The 8,567-nt window shown below is 47.2% G+C and overlaps 1 long non-coding RNA gene across 1 annotated transcript; it reads right to left on the bottom strand.

Moving 5' to 3' along the window:
* Positions 1-4,328: 4,328 nt before the first annotated feature.
* On the bottom strand, positions 4,329-8,424 carry LOC141965693 (uncharacterized). Its single transcript, XR_012634495.1, has 3 exons — positions 8,376-8,424; positions 6,645-7,005; positions 4,329-4,648 (listed from the first exon to the last, which is right to left on the bottom strand). It is a non-coding gene; the product is annotated as an uncharacterized LOC141965693 (long non-coding RNA).
* Between the last annotated feature and the right edge of the window lie 143 nt (positions 8,425-8,567).

Raw genomic sequence — 8,567 nt, 5'->3', positions numbered from 1 at the left:
ATATCAGGTGCACAAGTAACTCCTAAAGTTCAGCTTACCCAGAGCAGGAAAAAGGACACCCTTTTCTGGAAATAATCTTGCCAGAAAATCTCAGAGTCTTGCTATGTAAATTATGGCCACTTCTCTGAGGAAAATGTTCCTACCCTGACAACTTGACTTTTAAGACTTCTACAGGCAAGATCAAGGCTTTTTCTTGTTACCTGAACATTCAGAGTCTCCAGGAGAACAAATGGTATCAGATGAACCCTGCATCTTCCTTCATGGTACAGATAAGAGCATTTTTTTTCATTTCACCTCACTGAGAGGGACTTGCTGGGCTCCATCCTGCCTGTAATGCAACGAGCTCAGCAAGGCTTGTCCGCTGGGATGCAGTGGGATCTGAACTGGGACCTGGGATTTTCACTCCAGCCATATTTGCCATTGCAGACATCGCTGTAACTGTCTGCTGGTTTAATGTGCTTTGTAACATGAGCACAGAACTGCTTAGGCTGGGACTGCAGGAACTGGAGAAGCAGTGACAGAAGCACAGGTTTCAGTGCTGACACCCTGTCCCATGAGGACTCAAGGCCCCTCTCTCTCCTACGACATGCTTTTCCCATCGTTTGATCAGCTGTAGCTGTCACTCTGGGCTTGTGCCCAGCACAGTGACCCTCAGATCTTGGAGCACCCCAGTTCTGCAAGACCCTTGCAAGGATGTTACATCCACAGACTCCCAGACTGACAAGAAAGCAAAGCCTGCTGCTGCCCCCATGTGTTACTTGCTCATTATTGTTGGCACGCACCAGTAAAGATGTGAAAACCCCACTGGCAAGCATGAAGGAGAGGCAGGCTAAGCACAGCACAGCCTCTCAACCACCGAGGTGAAGATCTTGCTTTGGAAGACTCTTCTATTTCTTCTGTTCCTCCTGTAAGCTCAGGGCCTCCCTGGGGCACCTTATATTCAAAAAATTGCAACGTCAGATTGGACATGTTTGGAAGTGAGACAAGCCGGAGACAGCATGGAGGCACGTGATGCGCAGCAAAGCACAGAGGTGTCATCGTCCCCTTCTGAAAGGATGTGTGTGCAACACTCGGAGGCTGCCATGCAATGCTGAATGATATCAGATAGCAGCACAGCGCGTTCAGGCTTGTTGGCTCAGACCACGAGGAGTGCAGACCGAGAGTCAGCTCTTGGCAGGCTGAGCTCACATGATAAGGTCATTGGAAAGACAAGTGATGCTTTCATCAACCTGCCTTTCCCCAGTATCAGCACCAGCTTGAGCAAGGACTCACTTTGTGCGCCTGTAATATACTGTGCTGCCTGTGCTACCAAGGACAAAAGCTTCCTCACAAATATACTGAGGCTGTGTTTTTCCAACCAGTGTTTCAGCCCCCAACTCCCATTCTTCTTGGCCCCATCAGGTTCCAGTTTTGAACCATTAAGTGGCACATCTTGAAGAGTTACTTTCCCACTGGGTCAGTGACATCTCTCAAGCAGGAGGGAGAACAGGCTGTAGTTCCTTGCTATCTATCTGCTGCTTCCCAACAGCCATAATCTGCCTTTTGGACATCCATTTGGGATCTCATGGTTTTGCCCTTCTCTGTTGAGCAGTACTTTGTTGTGGATGCATGTGCTAATTATTCTGGAGAGCATCAGTCCCAGAAGGTGCCTGAAGACTGGGGTGATAGGCTGGTAGCAGCAGCCAAACGCTCACTGACCCAAATGGATGGAGCCAGATTGTGGCTCAGGGAGGTCATGCAGACCAACGGTTCTGACCATCCCTAACACAGCTCCTTGGAAAAGTAGGGTTGGCTGTTTGCCGTCCTTTCACCAAGAGCCTTTTTGGCCCTGGCACCATTAACAGATGGGCCAAGAAGCAAGGCCTCAGCTAAACATTGTCCACAGACTACCCTGGATGCTGCCTAGAGCTCTCTGAGAACATCTGAAGGGAACAACATGCGCTGGCAGGGCTTACGTGCTTCGGCAATTGGGGATTGCAAACACATGCTTCAGCTATGCAAGAAATCTTTGACTTGTTCTGAATGTGATTCTGCCTGGGTTTCTTCCCAGGAACATTCCTGTTCTTCACAATTTACCAGTTGCAGGAAGGGAGAAGGGAGGCGGGGAGGGATTTTAAGAGTAAGGGAAAGGAAAGGGAACAAATCTTACAGTGCTTTCCCCAGCCAAATTCCTCCAGAAGGACAGGGTGTGGAGTATGGACTCCAGAATTTGGCTCAATCCCAAGAAAATACGAACTGCAAAATTAAAACCATTTTTAATTAGTCATTTGTTTTTATAAAGAATAAATCTGTTTTTCCGAAGTAATTCAGTGTCTGCTATCACATAAACCAGGCAGCCCCTGCCAAATGGTGCTGCATGATAGAAAGCAAGCACAGAACTAGGTCTCTGAGCAAAGACATGTTATCTCCTCCAGGAGACAGCAGTGCTGTTTAGATCTGCATTCTGGTTCTCGAAATAAAAGTCTCATTCCGAAGAGTCACAGCATACGTGAGAGCGTTGCAAATGTAGTCCTCGTAGGTGGGAGTAATTTGATGTCTGAGCTGGAGATGAATGATTAAGCTAGGTCTTTATTATAACACCTGCTGTGTTACAAACAGAAGAAGCTTGTGAGGGTGGAGACAAGAGCTGTGCTTCTGCCCTGGAATAAGTTAGAGGTACAGGGAAGCCAGCACCTCACACCCTGACTTGGAGGAATGACAAATCTCTCTCTTCTCATTGCTGGCAATGGCAGGGTCACAGAATCACAGAATCATCAAGGTTGGAAAAGACCTTGAAGATCATCCAGTCCAACCATTAACCTAACATTGACAGCTCTCAGCTACACCAGATCCCTCAGCACTGGGTCAACCTGACTCTTAAACCCCTCCAGGGATGGGGACTCCCCCCCTGCCCTGGGCAGCCCATTCCAACGCCCAACAACCCCTTCTGGAAAGAAATACTTCCTCAGAGCCAGTCTAACCCTTCCCTGGTGCAACTTGAGGCCATTCCCTCTTGTCCTATTGCTTGTTACTTCATTAAAAAAAGACTAAAGTCCTACCTGGGGAGGGCCATGGGCCACAGTGTCTGCCCCATGCCACAGCCATTCGGAGGGATGGCCAGGTGGGGGCTGCGGGGCTGGGTGCCACGGTGCTGCTGGGGGTACCTTTGAATAAGGAAGGCGCAGGCCCTGTCCAGGTTGGGTGGCTTCTGAGCCAGGGATGTGCCTGCAGATACAGTGTGAAGCTGGCCATCAGCCAGGTCTCAGGGCTGCTCCTGCGCAGCAGCACAGACACAACCTTTGTGCTTCTTTCCAGACACGACCACCAAAACGTCAGCTTGTTCCTGAGGGTGTTAAGTTTCAGCTCAAGACCCTTCCAGGACAGTCAACGACAGGAGTAGCACCCCTATGCGGAGTTGCCCATGGCTAAGTTTGGAACCTGCCAAGCTAGACAAGTGCTTCCAACAGGAGAAACGATTAAGAGCCAAGTTGTAACCCAATGCTACCAAACATGCACTCAGAGTAACCTCCATAGCTCAATTAACTACATTAAGTACATACCTATAATTAATATAATTTAACTGGGGGTTTCTTCCCTGTGTTGTGTGCCTACTGTATCAACCTCTTCAACGTATTGCTGTGTATATAATTCAATCAAATGTATATACAGTACCCACATAAACTTAGTCACTCCAGACACCAGGGAGAGTATTATTTTGTTGTATTTGGCTCATACTTCAGCCTTAACACAGGGGGTAACTTCACTCAAATCAGTTATGCTACATTGGTCCAAAACCAGAGCAAAGCCCAGCATTTATAAATTATTTGCAATAGAGGCATCATAATTTTTGTAATGCCATGACCTGAACATGAATATGATTTGCTACAGCTGCCTTCCCAGTCTCCCACTAGAAAACAACAAAATAAAGATAGAAAGGAATAACCTTTTTTTTCCTTTTTTTTTTTTTTTTTAAATAATTCAGCCATATCAGAAATATCAGCAGATTCCTGTTGCCTCATAGTGCTGTATAGGAGCCTTCTTCCAGTATATGCTAAACTCAACAGGAATAACTGGTTGATATTAAGAAGCAGGTTCTCAAGAAATATTTCTTTAACTTGTGCAGTACCTAGTCTCAGGATGGTCCTTTGTTACTTGTGAGGGTCCCCTCCTTCATCTTTTATTGACTGTACAGTCTACATTATTATTGTTAATAGCCCCTATGGTGAAGGAAATGGGTGAACGATTTCACTCTCTCTTGCTTTTAGTAATCCCAAATTATGGATCAGGTCACAATTAATGATGGCCCTGGTGATTTTTGAATTGCAATTTTTATTCCTACTAGTCCCGGACAGTTGGAAACCATCAGATGCCAGCCTGAGCAGCTGTGGCCTGAGCATCAGTTAGCACCAGTGAGCAATGCGTGCATGGAGGTGTGAAATGGCCCATCTCTGGGCAGGAGAGTTAATTGACTACCAGTGAAAGAGGACCTGCTTTCTGTGAGTGGCACAGTAAGTTATTCATTTCCCAAGGATGGAAAGCAGACTATTGCTGAGTGATCTGAAATCCAAATGATAAGATTTTATTGTGGAGCTCAGAAGGCTGCTTAAAGAGGAGCAAAGAAACACACAAAGAAGATGTGTCTGACGCTTCCAACACTTCTGAAGTGAGCCTGAAAAAAGAGAGAGAAAACCAAAGTGATGAAGAGAATGGCAATTCTGGATCTGAGCAAGAGCTTACAGGAATCGCAGGGACAGAAGAGGAGAGCCCTATTCTAGATTATGCTCTCTTTGGAAAGCCCCAACCATGACCTTCATTAAAGTTTTGATTCTTTATCACAAAGCGATTAAATCTGATGTTCCCTGGGAAGGAGCTTGCATCGATGTGAACGCTGGCTGGTGCCCAGCATCATGGACACGTTGCTGCTTTGGATTAAGTGAAAATGAGCAGACTTTCTCAGTTCTGTTGCCCTCTGCACTGACATAAATCAGGGGTAGAAGGATTTCTTCCTGAAATTCTGGGGACATATGACCCTTATGTTGGCTGAATGTGTATAATGACTGAACCATTCAGCTCTCAGACAGACTTCACTTGTTTGTGGCTCTGCAGCTCTCACAATCTATCTGCTAACAACAAAAATATTCCAATTATTTGGAGTGATGACATCATCCACACAGTTAGCCCAGAGCCAACATCAGCACTGCTACAAAGCAGACAGTTATTTCTTGTTGAGAATTATCATATTCTTCGTGCTGACCACAGTTTGGGTCAAGGTTCAGCACAGCGAGGCCACTGGGCAGCAGTAACATTTGCAGTAACGAAGCCGCTGAGCAGATGCAACCCTCAGTTCACTTGGTGACCAGGTCTGAAATGATGTATCTGCCGATTGCTCTCATGCCCCCTCGTCTCTTTACTTTGGTTTGAACAATCCTTGCTTAACACAAAACACTGTGGGGAGCAGTTGAGCTTGGAGGACCAGGAAGGATAAGCTGTTCTGAGGTGCAGAGTTGAGGTGTTCTGCTGTGAACCAAAATGGTTCAGAAAAGGCCAGGGCATCAACAAAAGCTGCTTGGAAATGTCACAAGGCTGAACTAAAGCTGTTGCAAATGGAAAGATCAGCAGAGGATGCTCACACTGACAGAACCTGGAAAAAGCAGATAGGTATCTACATTTTGAAAATACACATTTTGAAAAGCCTCCAGTCATGGTGCTTTTTTTTCAGCGTAATAAATTCTTGTTGGATTAATTACCTAATAGTGAAATTATCCCACTCTGCTAGAGGCAGATTTCTCGATGAAGTGAGGTAAAATATGACAGTTTGAAGGTCCCGGAGGTGGCAGAAGGGGCAGGGCTGCACTCAGTGAATGGACACTAATTCCCTGTCATTTCCCTATTCAGGCCTGGTAAAGCATATCACATCTGGTGCTTGAATTTTAGGCCAAGATAAAGGGAATCTTGTAAAGCCCTATAGCTCAAGAACGCCACATATTTAAAGCAGTAAATTCTCGCAGTGACTGTGATGCTTTTGCAGCATAGATTAAAGCAGACAAACTGCTGGGAGGGAGAGCAGAGTCATTTCACAGGACCACAACAGCAGCAGGTACCTGGGATCCTGCTGCTACAGCAAACAGTGCCGCCACTGTGCTGGGGTGGTTTATGCTTGTGTAATGCCTGCAGGTCTAGAAACCACCAGAAAATGGACTAGGAGCTTCTCTGTGTCCTGTCTGAAGTGAGTTTGTCAAGATACGTCCAGGTCCTATTTAGGCACCACTACAGTTGTATGTCAGGTTCCTGGAAGTAAGAAAGGTGAAGGACCTTTCCATTAACTAGTGCAGAGTTGGTCCCTGCAAAATCTTACATGGTTAAAAAAAAAATCCTGAGCTGTTTGAATTTCCCATAAAAGGCAGGAAGCAAATCAGCAGTGTAAGTGCCTATGAAGGCTAAAAAAGAACTAAAACAGGCCTTTCTTCTATCCTTTCCACTTGGTAATGAAAGCCTGAAAGGCTCTATATTGGTGGGTTTTGTTCTAAGGCTTTTAATTCTTCCTCCATTAGGGCTGCTGGAAGACTTTCTGGACAGACAGAAAAGAGGTCAGTAAGCATCACAGACAGTAGAGAAACCTGCAGATTTGTCTGTGCAGGGATGTTTAAATCTCAGTGATAGATTACCTGTTATGTTGCACATGGTAGTCTGGACGCTGCACACATTTCTTCCAGTGCAGGACTGCAAGCAAATGTCTAGCTCAGCCTTTACAAATGCACAAGTGAGCTTGAATTATTTGCAATCAGTTGACGCCAGTCATGTACTTCAGTGTTTCCATGTTGATGATTTGTGTAGACAAATCCAAGAAGGGAAGTGATTTTGAGTCTGACTATTAAAAGCTTTTATGCTTGATTTTCTTAACAGCTGTTTCATCCCAACAGTCGGGAGAAAAACACCTTTTCATAATGATTCTGTAAGGATCTTTCAGCTGGAGGATGAAGCTACGTTTCCTGGTGCCCTTTCCATGAGATCAATGAATAATTCTTCCTGATATTTTAAAAGTTAGAAAAATAATAAACAGTAAATGACAGTTAAGGAGAAGTAAGCCAACCCAGACTTAGCTCTGTCTGCAAAGTCTGGTTGTTTCCCCTGCATTTCCAGATCACCTTAGCCATTATATTTTCCAGGTTTGAGTAAGTTACCTTGAGTAACCTGTATTTGTTTGACAAAGCCTGATTATTACTTGTAACTTTTGAACCTCAGTAGTCACAAAGAGATTATAAGTGGCTCAGGGAAGGCATTTTGTCATGTCTCATCTAGTCCCCACACTTGTAGAGCCCTCTCCAGCACACTAAATCCATCGTCTGTTGGGTCAGAAAAGTATGTAAGTTGGCTGAGCCCCGAAATCATCTGCTCATGAGACAAGCTGGCCCAGGGATGGAGGGAAGGAAATCCTAATACCTGTTTGGAGATGGGTGCTGGCTCACTGCTCAGAGGAGCCAGGCTTAGCTGCAGTCCTGCCTGGCCGCTCTCCCACTGCCCTTCCAGCCCTGCCAAAATCACTCAGCCCCACAAAGATGTGTGAGCAAGCGAGAGCCATGAGGAAGCAATAGCTGTTGCTTAAAAACAATAACATCGATGCCTGGGGAGCCTTCCTTCCTCTCCAGTGTGTGACATTTGTCAACTGATGTTGCATCTAACCTAGTGCTAGGGAGAGCTGGAGAGGAAATACCCTCCCCTCTTGCCTTCCCTGCCTCCAGCACCCAGATTGCCCAAGAGAAGACAAAGGGATATTTGGCAACTGCGCTCAGCTTTAATTTAACTTAAAAGTAGGGTTTTCCACATCCTTTAGGGCAAGGAGTGTCCAGCAGCCTTTCAGCTTCTGAGCGAAGCCCCAAGGCTGTTCCCGAGAGAGATCTTCACGCATGCCCTTGGGGCAAGCGGCGCCTGGTTAATTCCTCCAACCAGCTACGAGGGAATATTTGTCCTCCCCGCCCCCCCCGAAAAGCTTTGCATGTGGAACTTGTTAAAGATTTGTCCTGAGCTTGTTTTTTAAACATAAGCTACGAGTCAGGATGGGCCAAGGAAAACATACCAGTGCAGAATACACCTCATCAGCTCCACCAACCGCTCTGCCGGCACCGGCCTTGCCGGGGCTGCGGCCACATGCCCGTGGGGAGCCCGTGGGGTGGCGTGGCTGGAAGGGAACGGCACCCACACGGCCTCACCAGCCTCGCTGGGTGAGCAGGGGAGGGCAGGCCGAGGCCCGGACTGACCGCTCCGCCCTGCCCGCAGTGCCTCGCGTTCCCAGGATCAGGGCGAGTCTCCTACAGATGGGATGTCTGGCTACGGTCAACACAGTGACAGCGTAATAACTGAAAACTTACTGTAACCGTGTGTATGGTCAGTGCCTGTACCTTATTACAGTGGTGCCACCGCTCCTGCGAGTGCTCCGGGCTCGCGCCCCGCCCGCGCTGCGGCGGGGACGCGGGTCCTTTAAGTGGGACCCGCCCTCGCGCCAACAAGCTCCAGCGCCGACCGCTCAACCGACCTCGCTCCACGGCCCTTCCCTGCCGCCCATTGGTCAGACGGCGCTAAGAGTCCCGCCT

The sequence above is a fragment of the Athene noctua genome, chromosome 13 (assembly GCF_965140245.1).
Source record: "Athene noctua chromosome 13, bAthNoc1.hap1.1, whole genome shotgun sequence".
NCBI lineage: Eukaryota > Metazoa > Chordata > Aves > Strigiformes > Strigidae > Athene > Athene noctua.
The sequence above is the reverse complement of the archived record's forward strand: the minus strand, read 5'-3'. Positions and strand labels throughout refer to the sequence as shown.